We start from the raw sequence: 18,211 nt of genomic DNA, 5'->3' as shown, positions 1-18,211 counted from the left end.
GGAAATGTTCTTTATCAACATGCTCATCTACTGTAATACATTTCGTATTTTAACATTACTTTTAATGCTGTTACCCAGTTAGTAGTAAATGCATGAAAAAAATATTTTGAAAGTTCAAAATGAACAGCACTGTACTAAAATCACATATAAAAAGGATCCATCTCAACCTACTCAAAATACAGTATAGATTAGGGTTTTTCAATCTGCTTTTGCACATAAAGCCCCACTCAATTATTTGGTATAATATCAAAGGCCCAGTTAACACTTGGTTGTTTAGTTCTGGCATGTGGAGAAAAAAAAATGACACTTTTATGTTTCAAAGCTCTTTGCACTTTAATAGTACAACATGTAGTACAAAGAGGTATTTTAAAACTTTTATTGCTTTGTAGTTTGAAAAGAAGTAAAATAAGTTCAGTCAAAAGGAAATTACTGTGTATTCAGAAATACGTCATAGAATTAGAAATATGCTGTAACTTCAACTATGCTTTAAGGTTTAAAATTATATTGTATCTTCAACTATACTTTAGGGTTTAAAATTATATTGTATCTTCAACTATACTTTAGGGTTTAAAATTGTATTGTATCTTCAGATATACACCAAGATTGGAATTATACTGTAACTTGAGTTGAACCTGTTAGCATTCAATGTACCATCGCTTTTGTGTTGATCATCAATACTCTTGTGTGAAATATAACCCCAAATTTGTAATGATCTTCAGCCATGCTCTATTTTAGCTCTTGTCCATTGACTGTGATGTCTTCCTTTCCAATGATGGAAAAACTGTCTTTTTGTTTGTTGTATAACAATTTGAACTTGGATTCATCTTTAAAGAGTACTTGCCTTTACTGTTCCTCATTCCTCCATCTCTGGTTTAATGCTTATTTTAACCTTTTAGTTTTACTATCTCTTCTCTGCAGCAGTTTTTGAGCAGCTATATTTGTGGTTATGTTTATCATACTGTCTTAACGAAAAATTCACGTTTTGTGTCATTATCAAGATCTGCAATCAAAGATCTTTATTTCATAAAGAACGTATCCTGAGATACTTTACTCACTTTGACAATTTCTGTTATTAACTTCACACTTGCTGCAATTCTTTTGCATGAAGTAACCTTGACCAAACAAATCTTTTATTTTTACATTTTTATGTTTATGCAGTATTTAAATCTTGGAAGCTATAACTAAATACAGTATCTGTACTTCTACTACAGGGAATAGTGTGGTTGCTTATATGTGTATTGTCTTTGTATTGGTGTAACACATTCTGATTTTTTGGATGAGAAACAATCGTATTTTAAGATATCAATACATGACTACTCTTGGTGTTCGTTTCCACACAGTAAAGGGGCAGCATTTACATAGTTTTAGACATTTATAATTTTCTTTGCCGTTTCCATAATTACTTCCGATACTGTTCTTTAAGGTTATAAAAATATATTCAGGCAAAGCTCTGGGTATGCAAGCTCATACTTAGAATTTATTATTTTCGTTATTTAGTGAACATTTCAACAAAAGTTTACATGTACCTGTAGTTTCAACAATTTAACGTTGGTCAATGGATTTGACTAACTTCTTTGCATGTTAGTTACTTCTTGTTCTGGGCCATTACACTGTAGCGTCACCAGCGTACAACAATGACGTAAAGGTGGACAGTAATCTTTTCTACTAGTGGGTAGAGGAAATGCACTGAAAGGACAAGCATTATAGAATCTTGTATATAACGATATGCTCAATTAGTCTAGAACAAATCGAAGGCATTAGAGTCTACAATTAGTTGATCTTCAATAAAAGTACTGTCACTCCCCCCTTCCCTCCTCTCCCAAGTGGATCAGTGGTAAAGCTGCTAAATATTTAATTTCCATACTTGGGGTTGGCATAATACAAATAACCCATTGCACTCAACAGTAAACAGACCCATCAGGAAGGAAGGGTTGACAATAGTATTCCTACTGACATCTGTCCAACTTCCAAGGACTGTAACATATAGAAATCAGTAGCGTGCAGAACCCACAAAAAAAGTCCACATTTTAATAATCGTTAGACAAGACTAGGGGGAGGGGTGTTAGGTTGTCTGTGGTGCGCGTAACGTAAAAGGCAAACAGATCCTGTATTATCCATATCTAATCGGCCTTGTAAACACTTTAAAATATAAACCTAAACAGTGAATTATTGTAGTTTAACACTTAATAACACATCATAATTATTTTATTACTGTGAAGCCTGTGTGCCATTCATTTTAACTCTGATTATTTTTTCTTATAAAGTAATAACTCACGGCAAGTAAGGTGTGGAATCTAACGTATCTTTTAACAGTTAAAGACAGTTTTTGACTTCAAAAAAGAGCTCTTTTGAAGTATAAGAGCAGAAAGACGGGATTGAGCCCACCTAGCCATCCCTCTATGCCCGTCGCTAATTGTGACAGTAATATGCAAATACAATTATTTTATTTCTTTCAAGACCAGGGAAGGTAAGTTTCACCTGGACTTCTTCCTTCTGTCCGAATTGTGGTTTTACTCACTGGTGAATGTTTATAATGACACAACATGAGGGTTGGAGCAAATCGAACTCGCTCTGAACCCTTCCAGGGCAAATGTCCATATAGGTATCAGCATGAACATTCTTGTGTTTAAAATCGCTAATGTTCGGTATGGTGAAGTCGTACACTTAAGCGAACGATTCGATCGCTATATACAGACGACACATTTAATTGGTTCTCGACTAACACAAAAGCATCATGTATATAAAAACCCTTTTCTAAATGTTATATTAGTCCAAAACGTGTACGAGTTTTATAGTCTAGTGATAGGTGGCCTTATTAAATGTATATTTCTAAAATGTACATTAACAGGAAAGAGAGTTACTTTGGCCTCTTTCTATCAAATATGTATTAACGATAAATTTCACATAGTAGATCATTTGTGTGTTTTTTTTTGCCAGTTTTCTCAAAGTAATTTAGAGAAATATGCAAGAGTCTATCCGGTTATGGTTTGTATATTTGTGTGTATATTTTGGCGATGGCCCGGCATGGCCAAGCGCGTAAGGCGCGCGACTCATAATCCGCGGGTCCGCGTCGCGCCAAACATGCTCGCCCTTTCAGCCGTGGGGACGTTATAATGTGACCGTCAATCCCACTTTTCGTTGGTAAAAGAGTAGCCCAAGAGTTGGCGGTGGGTGATGATGACTAGCTGCCTTCCCTCTAGTCTTACACTGCTAAATTAGGGACGGCTAGCACAGATAGCCCTCGAGTAGCTTTGTGCGAAATTCCAAAACAAACAAACATTTTGGCGATATGCTCCGAGGAACTTTGTATGTTGTAATTATTATTGAGTTTTGTACTGATTGTAATTTATTTGTGTGTTTGGTTACTATGTTTAACCATGCTGAGGATGCATATTCGATGTTTTGTATATTTTTACTATATTGTCTGGTGAGATTCCTTGATTTTTGTCGGTCATATTTCTTGTGTAATTTGTGCGTTTCCAAATTTTTGTTTATATATTATTTGCATATTTTACCAACGTTAATTTTCGTGTAAAAGGTTAAACCTAGGATTTTTGTCGAAGTTGTGAATGTGAATAATTGGTTTTGGAAAGTTTATTTTTATGCGATGTTTCTAACAGTATTCTTCTATGTTATTTGTTGCTGCTATGAGATGGATTGGGGCACTTTTCCATATCACAACATCGTCAGCGAATTGTGATGCATACCCAAAGTTTGGGTCTTTTAAGGGTATATTTCTCACATACATGATGTATGCCCCTCCATGAAGGGCACCACCCTCTAAAGTAAATGACTCAGAGAAGTTTCCTCTTCTGAAACTATTTTACAACTTCTGTCTTCCAAGAAGCTATAATCCCTGGGATAGTTCTATTTCTGTCATGCAGAATCTTAAACCATTATTCCACACTGTGTCGAAAGCTTTCTCGATATCAAGAAAGCATTTGTTTTCATTGAAACTGTCGATAATTGTTTAAGTTAATCTCACTAGGTGGTCCATAATTTGTCTAAATTTTCTAAATCCATTTTGAATTTCTGGTAATTTTGAAGTTATTTCGAGGTAATGTGAAAGTCTGTAGCTAATTTTCAGTCGTTCACTGATTGTATGACAAAAGACCTAGTTCGGATGCGTCCGTGACATTTAACTATTCGGATTTTTTTTTTGTCTAGGATTCTTTGCTGTTCAGTCCAGTTTACTTTCTTGTTGTTGAAATGTTCGTTTTCTATTGATTGATTAATGGGGTGGGTGGAGATTGAAGACACACCAGACATGTAAGTGATCGCTGTCAATATCTTTTCCTACTTGAAATTTACAGATTATCTACTCATATGAAACGAACACGGTCCAGTATATCGCTGGTGCTGAAGTATGTGTCGAGTAATACTCTATCTAATAATACTTAAATAGTATCCTGCCGTTAACATTTGTTGATTTACAGTTAAAAATAAAATTCTTAATGTTAAGGTCACCGGTTACAATAGTTATTTGGGTTATGATTATTTATATAACTTAGAAGGTTTGTCTAACTTTTTATAGCTGCTAGCGTTACATTGGTTGTATTTTCGGTTTGCACATCTGTAATAATACATTCATTTGAGGAAGTTTATAGTACTTCCTTTACAATCATTTCAGATTTATATAACAAGTGTATACCTCTGTTTAGGTCATTATTATTTTATTGATATTTTCTAATAATTGAGTAGCCTTTTATTTTAACTCTATATGTGACATACTGACAGGTTTCACTAATTACAAATATGTTTGGTTTATTGCTTTTGGTTAAAACTTCAGTCTCGTGTTTTCTGGAAGTAATTACTCGCTGAATAATGACGTGTGCTACCATTAATTTATTTTGTGAGTAAGATGATAACTGGTGAAATCATGAGTGGGAGATGTGTTTATATTTTTTTATCATTATTTTATTAGTATTTCTATACTATTGCTTGTTTTATTTGGTTTTAAGTATTCTGCCATGAATTTTGTAATTACGTTCGTTAGAACTTCCATTACTGTGTTTTCAGTTTTCTCTTCGTTGGGTCGTGTGCTTATTTTTTAGCGTTTCTATATTTGTGGGATTTCCTGCTTCTGGTTTGTGTGTGTATTCGTCCTTTTTCCTCGCCGTGGGAGCGGGTAGAGTGCACCGAACGAGAAAAGAATAGGCCCGGCATGGCCAAGCGTGTTAAGGCGTTCGACTCGTAATCTGAGGATCGCGGGTTTGCATCCCCGTCGCGCCAAACATGCTCGCCCTTTCAGCCGTGGGGGCGTTATAATGTGACGGTCAATCCCACTATTCGTTGGTAAAAGAGTAGCCCAAGAGTTGGCGGTAGGTGGTGATGACAAGCTGCCTTCCCTCTAGTCTTACACTGCTAAATTAGGAACGGCTAGCACAGATAGTCCTGAGTAGCTTTGTGCGAAATTCAAAAACAAACAAATCGTCCTTTTTCACCTGTTTTTTTTTGTGTTTCTTATTACTGTAGCACAGGTGGTGGGTTTTTTTTTAAGATGTGATGTTAGCAGTAGTGTTTTTTTTTTTCGTTTTGATTGTGGTATTTGTGTCTGTATTTGTTTTTGTGTTGGTTTTTTATTTAATATATTCATGATTTGATGGTTTTATTGTTCTGATATTCCTTGTCATGTTGTTTTGTTTGTTTTTTCGCTACAGTTGCAGCATTTAGATTCAGGATACTCTTTTTTATATATATATATATATATATATATATTGTTTAACATGGTAGTCCTCGCCACATTTTGCATATCGTGGGGCTGCCTGGAAAGCCATTGAGACGTACCCAAATCTATGACAATGGTGACATTGCGTAACCACAATGCGTGTGTTTTAATTTGTTCAACTGCGTGTCGTTGGAACCACATCATGATATCATTATTATTTAATTTTGTTATGTTTCACTGATAATGTTATGTCTCATATACTTCTCTATACTTTAGTGAATTTGATTCCTTGTAGTGTCAGTATTTTCTCATTCTCTTCTGTGTCAATGGAGTAGTGTACGTCCCTGGTCACAAAGTATGTAGGTTGTCACCTTGCCCCTGGGAGTAATCTGACCTATTTTGAATGTATCCACTGGCTATTATTTTAGTAGTCTGTTGAGGTCAGCGGTTTCCTGTCTTTAAACTGAAACACCGCCCATAAGTAGACGCATTTGGTTTACACTTTTCGATTTATTTTGCTGGTTGCGGTTGACTGAATGTGCCTGGCACTCTTTGAATTATAACTGAACACTTACATTCAACCCCACATACACACTCCTCAACCATCACAGGCCAGCCCTTTCTGGGCCACAATAAAACATCCTCATTCCCCAACACCCTCTCCTTTCATCTTTTTTGTCACACCAAATAACACAACTTCACAACCCATCACATATGCAGACAAGATAACAAAAAGCACACCAAGGCAACAAACCCAACACACCAACATACCAATAAGTCACATGACAATCCCGGCGACTTCACTCTCAACCTACTAGCCTGCCTCACTGAGCTATTCACAAACAATAGCCAAATAAAAATTAATATAAATTTAACAAGCTATAAATTGTATACGCGCACAAAACAGACGAAACAAGAAGCCTGGCGATATATTTTAAAAGTCACTTCTTCACTACATAAGCATAGTAACAGACCTGTGTTCTCAGGACAGCTGGTATGGGTATTAGCACTTCAAAATAAAGTACAGAATAATGTTTCGACCTTCTTAGGTCACCTTCAGGTTAACGAAAGAGCTACAATTGCGATTAATGCTTATTAATAGGAAAACTACAAAATTTGACCAGGAACGTTTCGAACATACAAACCATTCAACTTCAGTGAGTTACTTCGTTCGTTATTATTTTTACGAGAACATTAGATATTTTTCTTGGTAAGAAGTGAGCTTGTAACCGATGTGGTTGTTTATTTGTATGTTTTTAATCTCGCACAAAACTACACGAGGGCTATCTGCGCTAGTCGCCCCTAATTTAGCAGTGTAATTAGACGGAAGGTAGCTAGTTATCGTCACCCACCGCCAACTCTTGAGTTACTCTTTTACCAACGAATAGTGAAATTGACCGTCACTTTTATAACGTCCCCACAGCTGAAAGGGCGAGCATGTTTTGTGTGATGGGAATTGGAACCCGCGAGCGCCGTGCTCACTTGACCATGTCAGGCCTAATTGGTGTGAGGCCAACCAAGAAAAGACAACGTTAGCTCAGGCGATGTATTAACTCAGAATTAATTTGCTCGTTGTGAACCTGAACTATCGATAAAATATTCAGCTCTAGACCATATAGAAGATTCAGTATAGTTTGTAAGTTCGAGAAACTTGAATATATAACCAATATTTGTAATAACCGTTAATACCAGTTGTATTGTTGTTTGTATATTAAATTATATTTGTGTTAAGAAAGAAATTGTGTATGTCCAGCTTGTTGGCAAATGTCATAAATGTGACACATATTAACATTTAATTAACTTCTAAATTCAACTTTCCGGTTATTTAAAATCGTAAAACGTAACTACGTAACGTTATAAATTAGAGTTTCGTCCAAAATTAATTATAATACGTAACATTTTCTGTAATTTACCAGTAACATTCCAAGAGTTTAAATAATGCAAAACCTTAAGGCACAATGGATAACCCGACACCATCATTCGTTGTCTGTAATTTACTGGTAATATCCCAAAAGTTTAAATAATGCACAATCGTCTTTCTGAAAGTTGTATGTTTTCTTTTAAATAGCCATATAATTTACACATATATAATATATGAAAAATACCATTCTATCTTTTTTATTTTCTTTCCAAATTGTAAGAAGTTGTAAAATTTATAGAACACGTTTTAAAGTATTCTGGAAACTTACAATGGATAATCGTGGTTATACAAGCAATAATCTCTATCCTAGGCACGAGATGGCACTTCGTGTTTTCTAATTTTCCCTCTTTATACAGAGGTATATCATGGAGAAACTTTTCCTTTAGCATATTGAGGTGGTGATACAAAATAATTATAGTAATTTTCTCTTGGTAACCTGTTTGTTTTTCAGCTGATATATTGAGTTTTGAAAATTAAATGACATCGCTTCTTGGATGTATAATGTGACGGTCAATCCCACTATTCGTTGGTAAAAGAGTAGCTCAAGAGTTGGCGGTGGGTGGTGATGACTAGCTGCCTTCCCTCTAGTCTTACACTGCTAAATTAGGGACGGCTAGCACAGATAGCCCTCGAGTAGCTTTGTGCGAAATTCCAAAACAAACAAACAAATCGCTTCTTGGAGGCAGAAAAAAAATATAGAAACTGAATACAAAATGCCTTATTCTACTATTCTCAGTACTTTTATCTTCAGATGCACCTGTATATTCTTCGCAACTACAAACCCTGTGAAAGAGAACCGAGGTTTGCAAGAGGCTTTTGTGGTATATATTTATTATCTCCTTAGCGTTAAAGCCGTTTATTCGTAAATACCATAGCAGATAGATAATATCTTAAAGTGACCTAATTTGGTAATTTCTAAGGAAACAACACCATTGTGATACAAACTCTTGATTCTTAAACTTACAACTAAAATTTTATTTAATTTAATTTCTATTAAAAATAAAATAGATAAAAGTACTATAAATTTTATATGTAGAGTAGTAGGTTGTGGTGAATCTAACATTTTATTACACTAAAATTATTTGAAATATATATTCTATCATAAGTACAAACATACTCCATTTTTCGCTATAGTTAGTTGAATTCAGTCTCATCTGTTGCAAAATGTAAAGTGTCTTCAATATTGCTTTTATTAACATTATATTTATAATGATACTTTTGCATGTTATCTGATTATATGGATTTAAGACTAACCTCAATTTTCTATATTCGAATTTTTTAGGTATTATTGTGATTACGACAACGGTAAAAGTGCTATCTGGTATTTCGATGCACTTATAATAATAGATTTCTGGTGTGTTAATTTAACATATTAAGAATTTTTAGTCAGTTATTGTACTAAATTGTCTTTAATAATCAACAAAGTACTTTTTACTTGTAGCAGTATTTATGACAAAACTATTAAGGCTATCTGCCGTTATCCCTAATTTTTGTCCTCCCCATGTGCCAGCGGTAAGTTTACGAACTTACAACGTTAAAATTGAAGGTTATATGCTCCGCAGTGGATAGAGCAAATGCCCAATGTGGCTTTATTTTATAACAAATATAATTTCGATTTTGTACTTGTGTACAAACGAAAGGCAGCTAACAAGCAGCACCCTACTATGTACCATCAATGCAAAATGATTGACTGTCACTCTTACAACGCATCCACACCTTAAAGTGTGAGGAATGTTTTATGGTATGAAATTGGTTCAAACCTGGCTCGCAAGCCCGAAATCTAGAGCTCTATCACAGGATCAACTCTCTTCTCAGCTGCTCTTTAAATTATTTTAGTTCTGATCTGTATATTTAAATCGTTAGGTCTTAATAATAAGCCACTAATAGCACAGCGGTATGTTTGAGAACTCACACCGGTGTAGCTTTGTGCTTAATTCCAAAAACAAACATAAACTTAATAATAAAGACAATAGTCACTAACAGTTCTAAAATCTAATTAGTTCATGCGTTTATTATAAACTAATCTATCATTGGTCTACAAATGGAATGAAAGGAGCCTTCTGTAGATCTATCATTTAAACCCGTTAAAGGTATATATCCCTGTTTTACTTAGTTGTATATACTAGGGGTAAATTTTTATCTATCGGTCTATTATGTAAAACTGGACAAAACTCACCATTTTGATTTAGTGACGCAAAAGAAGATTGTTTAAAGTCTTCTTTCCAGTCCTAGATAAACGAGTTAAAAATTATGCTACTGTTGAAGTAATATGGTGACCAGTTGACCTGTTCTTGAGTTTTAAATACACTCATTGTATCTAGTAAGTAACTACAAAGCTTTTCCACGGTATTAAGCTTTAATTTTGTTCTCTATATAAACTTAACCAGTACGGTTTGTTACAGCATTGTGGTGACAAGTATCGCTCGGAGCCTCACCTACATTTTAATAACTCAGTGCATTTCAAAACACGGGTACTTTTCACCTCAGAGAAAGTGATGCATTAACACAAATACATGTAATAACTTTGCATATTCTAGTGACGTAACTGTACATAAAAGATATAACTAACACTTTCTTAATCGCTATAAATAACAATAATGCTTTTTAGTGCATAACAAGCATTTCTTGTGTTGAACAAAATTATCAGAATACCACAACATTTCATTATCTGATTTCTCAAAAAGGCTACTGTATAAAAACGTAGTTAATTTTGTGTGGTGTGGCTAAAGTTACTGGGACACAAAGGGTTCTGATAACTCAGGTGTCTTTATGAAAATTTCAATATAATAAACAGTCTTTTTAAATATAATGAATATCTGTTTCTAAATTTTATTAGCTGTATTATTAGAAATTTATTATTTTATATTGCAGTTTAACTGTCTTATGTTCAAAGTTGTAATAAATGAGAAACAAAGCGTTTAAAATCGTATACCATTCTCAACTAAAAACAAATATAATAAACTAAAATGAGTCACTTTTTATATGGTTGTAGAAATAATTACATAATTATTTATTATCTTTGATATATCTGTGAATGACAACTTTAGAAACTTTTCACAAGCGAACCCAAGTTTTTTGCATGCAATCCATGCTTCTCGTCGAGATAAACCTATTTCTTTATATAATGTAACGTTTAAATTTAGAGAATTATCACGAAGTCATTTGACAATATAGCTAGCTAAAGACTGATAGATTAAACTCTCTTACTTTCAGCAGTCTCTGTCGCAGAAAGGTAACTGATGCACTGGCCATGGGTAAATTTATAAGAGGACCTCTTACTATGGGTATAGTAATAATTTATTATTAGTGAATATGGATACACTCGGTAAAAATTAGTTTTATCACAACAGGCGGATTCTGTATGACTATGACATAAGTTAATTACAAGTAAAGCAAAGCGGTCCGGGATCCCAACATGGTCAGGTAGTTACGGCGCTTGACTCTCAATCTGAGTGAGGGTCGCATGTTTGGATCCACGTCCCACTAGACATGCTCGCCCCTTCAGCTGTGAGTCAATCCCACTATTCGTTGGAAAAATGAAGCTCAGAAGTTGGAGGTGGGTGGTGATGACTAGCTAGCTGCCTTTCCTCTAGCCCTACATTGCTAAATTAGGGATGGCTAGGGCAGATAGCCCTCGTGTAGCTTTGCGTGAAATTAAATAAACAAACAAACAAACAAACAAACACAGAAACAGTTACAGATAGACTCCTACATAGCACACTACAGTATTTCGAGAAATATTGGAGAAAAAATGACTTATTATGCGAACTAGACAGTTACTGCATACATAATAATTATAGTCCGAAGCACCTCTCCCAAGTGAATATACATATAAGAAATAAAAACACTACTAGACGGCCCGGCATGGCCAGGTAGTGAAGGCGGTTGACTATAAATATGAATAACATATAATAACCGTGGGAGCGTTATAATGTGACGGTCAATCCCACTATTCATTGGAAAAAGAGTAGCCCAAGAGTTGATGGTGGGTGGTGATGACCAGTTGACCCTCCTCTAATCTGCTAAATTAGGGACGGCTAGTGCAGATAGCCCTCGCGTAGCTTTACGCAAAATTAAAAAAAACAAAGACAAACTACTAGATAGAACCCCACAATGGTTATGGACTTAATTAAAAACATTGTCATTGTAGGGTATTATGTAATTTCTAGTTTAAGTCTATAACTTTTGAAAATGTTTGTAAGAAGTACACCCTTGTGCAAATTAATTGAAACAAATGGTTATTTTACAATATTTTCAGCATGGCGGCCTGTGTAGGCTCGCTGGATCCGCAGATTTCCTTTAATAGTCATTTTTTCACACAGATGGTGTCATTAGCTGTGTTTTGCAGTACGGTCGATCTATTTTTGGGATATATGACGAAATTTTGAGCAATATTACGTCATTCGAAATTGCGTTAGAAGGGCAAGGAGACCAGTCTAAAACAACTTCTTACCAACTCAATGAAGAAAAAACGGTATCAATGGGGTCTGAAATACAAGACCAGGACGCAAGAGCAATGGAGGAAGGTGTTATTCAGTGACGAGACTCATTTCTTCGTACAGGATCAAAGAAGTCTGCATGTTCGCAGTTCTCCAGGTGAGAAACTTTGAGAATCTCACATCAATCAAGTCGTAAAACATCCCTTGAAGAAGATGTTTTGGGGCTTTTTCAGCTACTATGGCGTCGAAGGCTTACATATCGTAGAAGGTATGATGCGAGGACCACAGTACATCGAAGTTTTGCAGAGAAGAGTTGTTCCAGAATTGAAAAAGAGATTTTCAGATGGATCTGGCATTTTTTAGCAAGATCTGGCTTCGTGCCACACATCGAAACTTGTGAATAATTTTATGACTACAACGCGAATAAAGGTGCTGGACTGGCCTGGAAACTTTCTGAACTTAAATCCTATTGAAAATCTTTGGGGATTTGAAAAGAAAGACTTCGGGGAAAAGACTGTACTATGAAAGATAAGCTAATTGAGGCCATAATTGAGGTGTGGTACTGCAATCAAAAGTTAGTAAAGATTGCAGTCAACTCGTGGACTTGATGCCAAAGCCGATTAATGATTTTCTGAAAAATAAAGGCGATCATATCATGTATTAATTTGTGAGTAATTTTTGGATTCTCAGAAATAAAACGCAAAAAAATTGAAAAATCGTAATTTTCCGTCTTGTTTCAATTAATTTGCACAAGGGTGTAGTATCTCTACAGAAATGTATCGGAAAATAATACATGGTCATTGCCGGAGTAAGTGCGGTTTACTCTGGCTCTCATGAAACATTTATAAATACATTTAACAGAAGCTGTGCATGAACGAACAGTGGAATAAAAGAGGTCAATATGAACCTGATCTTCCCAGGCCTTTATAGTTAAATTCCGACAAGAGAGATAGAATGGTCCGGGAAAATCCCAACTGAGTATGGAAAAGTATCTTTTAAGCTTGAAGCCCTTTTCACCCAGCTCAGTATAAGTTAGTCGGCTCAAGACACTCCCTTACGCACAGGTTGATGAAAAACCAAAAGCTATGCATACGGTACCTTCAAATAAACGTGTTTTTTGTTATTTTTTCCTTAGCGCATTCTCATTTGTTACAAGGAAAACTTGTAATGTTTTGATGTAATAGGTATTGTATTTACACAGGAATAAACAACAAAAACGTTTAAATAACTGCGAACAAATTGTTTACGATTGCTTTAGCTACAGTGCGATTGGTAAGTAAAGTATGGTATCCTAAGAACGTTCGAAAACGTGCAACTTAGCATAAGTTCTCCTTGAGCTTTCTCGTTGTATATTTAAAGTCACAAATAAAAATATTGGTTCATTTGAAAATTTGCTGCCAGCAATTGGTAACACCTACTACTAATGATAATTCTTATTTTTCTTTCATTCGTTCTAATAAAAATTTCATTATATATACGAAGTAGCAATATTCGGAAAACTTCAATAAATTAATTAATTTACAAACTATATAAGATAAATCGTTTTTATGAGCCGGAAAATTTCAACATTAACTCACAATTCAGATAACAACATTCAGTTTTGTGCTTCATTTTCAGGATTATTCTTTCCTTCTTATAGAAGAGATATGAGTCGGTATAGTTAGTGTTTGGATTACTTGTTTGTTTGTAATTAAGCACAAAGCTACATACTGGACTATCTGTGTTCTGCCCTCCTCCGGTTTTTAGCGTTGTAAATCCGTAGACGTACCGCTGTGCCACTGAAGGGCGTTGGATTATTTGCAATAAACCAGTAATAGCAGAGTTGTTCTTTTCAAATGTTAACAATACATGAGTTAATTATCCAAACCAGAGAGTCCTAGGTGTTCCTGACGTTGAACTGTTAGCCTGAAGAAAAGAAGCCACAAAACAGGACTCGCCACCTACATGGGTTTTGTAACTGAATAGTAGGAATAAATGCATGTTGACAGATATTAATTATTTCATCAAATGATGAAAAGCTGTTCTTAACCAAGAAGTAAAACTCGAGCAAAGAAATTTGTGTCAAGGAGAAAACTTTGGATCAGCTTGGTTGCAAATTCTTGGAATAAAAATGATAACGTCAAACATCTACTGAAAGCATGTTGAAGAGATACTACTACACACTGTTAAATCAAATAGTCATTTATATGGATGAATATGAGAAAACAAATGATAAATGTCTTCCAGTCGTAAGTTATAAAAAAGCAATACGTGAAACTAGAAGTAATATACAACACACTAACATCAATGATGTATGGAAGTGAGATAAAAGTGCAATTGTACCCTCTGTACTCACACCCTGAGGAATAACATGCGTCTGAATTTCATACAAAGTATACAGTGGCACGAAGGTATGCAACTAATACCACACATTACTTTATCCAAATCAGGAAGTAATAAGAATAAAAGTCACTGTAGTGTGAATGCCGATAAGTCTGGATTTCACATTATGACTTACGCCGTAAGAAAAACAATGATCTCCAAAGTTAAGAAGATGTTGAGACTTACTCTACGCTGTAATCTAAAGAATCAATTATGTGGTTTATAGAATCATAAAAGACGGTTAGTCTTGGAATTTGTTTGACGAGAGAATAGTTGGCTTCAAAGACGACTTTACTAGAGGTAAATCAACCTGTAAAAGAGTCTAAGATTTTTATCGAGATTACTATTAATATATTGGTAAAGATAGAGCAACCAAAAACAGAATTCACACAACTATGCACCTGAAGAGGACACATATATAATATGGAAACTAATGAGCTAATGATAAAGACCAAAGATCATCCCATTTCTTTGAACGGTAAATCATGAAGAAGAAAAACACCAAAATGATTGTACAACTGAATAATTTAGAAACAGTAAATAAGTAAAGAAAAAAAAATTATGGTGTATTAAACGAAGTGTTTGTTGCAATTTGTTTCCATATTTATTTAATTATTGTAATCATTATACTTGTATTTATTAAAGTTGTTAAATTTTAGGAGTTACGTTATTTTTAACTATTTAAGTTTAATGTGCTATGTTTTTTCTTTGTTAATAGGATTGTTGAAGAAATATTTTACAAATGCATAAATCGGACATTATTGGTAGTTATGTTTCTGGCCCGGCACTCGACTCGTAATTCAAGGGTCGCGGGTTTGAATCCCCATCACACCATACATACTCGCCCTTTCAATCGTGAGGGCGTTATAATGTTACGGTCAATCCCAGAATTCGTTGGTAAAAGAATAGCCCAAGAGAAAATGTCCGTCTATTTTTACACTGCTACATTAGGGACGGCTAGCGCAGATAGCCTTCGTGTATCTTTGCGCGAAATTCAAAACAAATCAAATCAAGCTATGTTTCCTGTAAATTAGACATTTGTATTTTTGTTTGCCGGAGGGAGTTGTCAAGTCTCGCGATAAGCATATGGCTTAATGACTAGAACTTTCTTGTAATAAGTTTAAGAAACAACATAAAGAGTATATAAATGCTAGTAAGTTTGAAGTAATAATTTTTACAGTTTGTTTGTGCATCTGCTGTAATGAACGATGGTTTATTGAGTCAGAGACTGATTTTTGTTAGTCAGTAAGTTCAGTTTGTGAGTATTAAATTCATATTTTGAAAAAGTAGCAGAGATGTGGAAGAAAGTAGCATGTAAGTAATATTATAGTGCTAGTGTCTACTGTAAATTTAGACCCATCAATGAGCGAGAACTAAATCGACTTGTAGAAATTACTTGTTGAAGAAATAAAATGACTTCTTTATCAATAAGTGCACTAGACCTTTCACATGATTACAAAATAATCCAAAATAACCTGACAAGCAATAGAAAACCGAGTATTACAATGCCATTTATCAACACTGGCCCGAGCCATGGCCTGATGGTTAAGATACAACCTGAGGGTTTGGGGTTTAAAACGTGATATTACCAGTACGCTTGTTAGCTGTGATTGTATTAAAAATGTAATTATATGCAAAAACAGGTAGAGCGATTGACTTAAATCTCAGGTACTCCGATCTCACCTCTAAATAAAAATCAGTAACAAAATAATACAAAACCTAAAACAAATACAACAAAGTACACTCCCATATCTAGCTGAGGTGAAGTCTCAATTTCATGAAGTAGTGTTGTTATTAATAACTAAACTCTTTTTTCCTCAAGAAAAAATCCAAGTGCATGACATTGCTGATGTCAATCGATCCGATAATAGTAAAAGATATCAAACAGCAGCCGTTTTACATATCAGCAGTTTCTAGTATATACTTCACAACGCCCAGTCAAAGAGCCAGAATTATTGGTCCAAATGAAGATGTCTAACATCATCCAACACATCTACCAACAAATATTCCAGTACTTTTTGTTTTAACACAGAATGTCCATTCAACATATAACAATAAATGATCCAAGCGAAAGTATGGAAGCTCATTTAATAGAAGTATTGGCAGCTGTACTAGTGCTCTTTGTTCAAACGCAGAAAATCCAATAAGATAACAGAATAGTTTATCTAAGCGAATATATTCGCTATATAATTAAGTACAAGTACAAATCAACCACTATTGCTCTTTGTTCTAGCAGAAAATGTTAAACTAAAGTCACATAATAGTTGATTCTAATGAAGATATCTAACATCATTCAGTACTAAAGCTTTTGTACCCCGTCAAACTGTCAAAAAACTTTCTTTTCTTAAAACCGAGTTTCTCGTTAGCAAATTTATCATTCAATACAAACACCAGCAAATACTCGTGGTCTTTCTTCTAGTACTCAATGTGGAATTAAAGAGCCTGTATAATTTATTTTAGTTTCTCATCGTTCGGCATAAATACGATCGAGCCAGAATTCCCAGTCAAAGTTCCTGAATAGTTGACCGCCGTGAACAATGTTCAACAGAACTACCAGCAGCTATACAATTTCTCTTTATTATAGCATAGACTGTCCAGTCAAGGTGCCATAACATTTGGTCCCAACAAATATATTCAACATCACTCATTTAAAAAAAAAAAAAAATAGCACCTATAGTGTTCGTTTTTCTATCGCAACGTGTCTGATCAAAATATTTGAATAGTCAATGCTGCTGAAGTTACCACATCATTCAGTACAAGTACCAACAACTACAAGATCTTTGTTCTAGCAGGGAGTGTCCAAATAAAATTGTTAATAAAGACACCAAACTTCATTAAAACACGCAGCTATACATGTTTGTTCTTGCACAAAATGTCCTCTAAAGTGCTAGAATAGTTGATCAAACCGAAGAAGTATCATTCGTTAGAAGTATCAATAGCTGTAATAGTGACCTTTCTTTTCTTCTAGAACAGAATGTACAACAAAAGTGCCTGAACAGTTTATCCATGTAGAGACACCAAATATCATTCAACACAAGTATCACCAGCTATACTGATGCTCTCTGTCCTAGAGCAGAATATCTAATCAAAGTTCCTCCATATTTGCTCAAAATGGAAATATCCGACATAATTCACGAAAAATACCAGCAGCTATACTAGTGTTCTTTGTTATAGTTCAGACTATCCAATCAGTTTGTCAGAATTGTTGGTGGAATCGAGTATATATATTGCTATATATAAATACAAGAACCATTTGATACTACTGTTCTTTGTTCTAGCATAAATGTCTAATCAAAGTGCCAGAATAGCTGATTCTAATGAAGATATCATAATTTATCAGAAGGTGCTGCAAGCTACAAGTGACTTTGTTCTATCATAGAATGCCGAATTGAAGTTTCTATATAGTTTATCATAGCAAAAGTATCAAGTATAATTTAATAAAAGTACTAATAACTATAAGTGCTCATTATTCTATAACAGAATGTGCAAACAAAATGCCTGAATAGTTGATTCTGATAAAGATATCAAACATCATTCAATACAAGTACCACCAGTTTGGTCAATGTATCTTGAAACGGCTGGTATGGGTATTAACACTTTTATTGATAAGCAGAGGAATTCGTAATTCGAGGGTCGCGGGTTCGAATCCCGGGCGCACCAAACATGCTCGCCCTTTCAGCCGTGGGGGCGTTATAATGTTACGGTCAATCCCACTATTTGTTGGTAAAAGAGTAGCCCAAGACTTGGCGGTGGGTGGTGATGACTAGCTGTCTTTTCCCTTTAGTTTTACACTGCTAAATTAGAGATGGTTAGCGCAGATAG

The 18,211-nt window shown here is 34.8% G+C and overlaps 1 protein-coding gene across 4 annotated transcripts in view; it reads left to right on the top strand.

The window, feature by feature from the left end:
* LOC143234840 (uncharacterized) overlaps positions 1 to 18,211 on the top strand; it is a 94,676-nt gene that overhangs the window by 66,188 nt on the left and 10,277 nt on the right. The window lies entirely within an intron of this gene.

This window comes from Tachypleus tridentatus, chromosome 12 (assembly GCF_004210375.1).
Source record: "Tachypleus tridentatus isolate NWPU-2018 chromosome 12, ASM421037v1, whole genome shotgun sequence".
Classification (NCBI taxonomy): domain Eukaryota; kingdom Metazoa; phylum Arthropoda; class Merostomata; order Xiphosura; family Limulidae; genus Tachypleus; species Tachypleus tridentatus.
The sequence above is the reverse complement of the archived record's forward strand: the minus strand, read 5'-3'. Positions and strand labels throughout refer to the sequence as shown.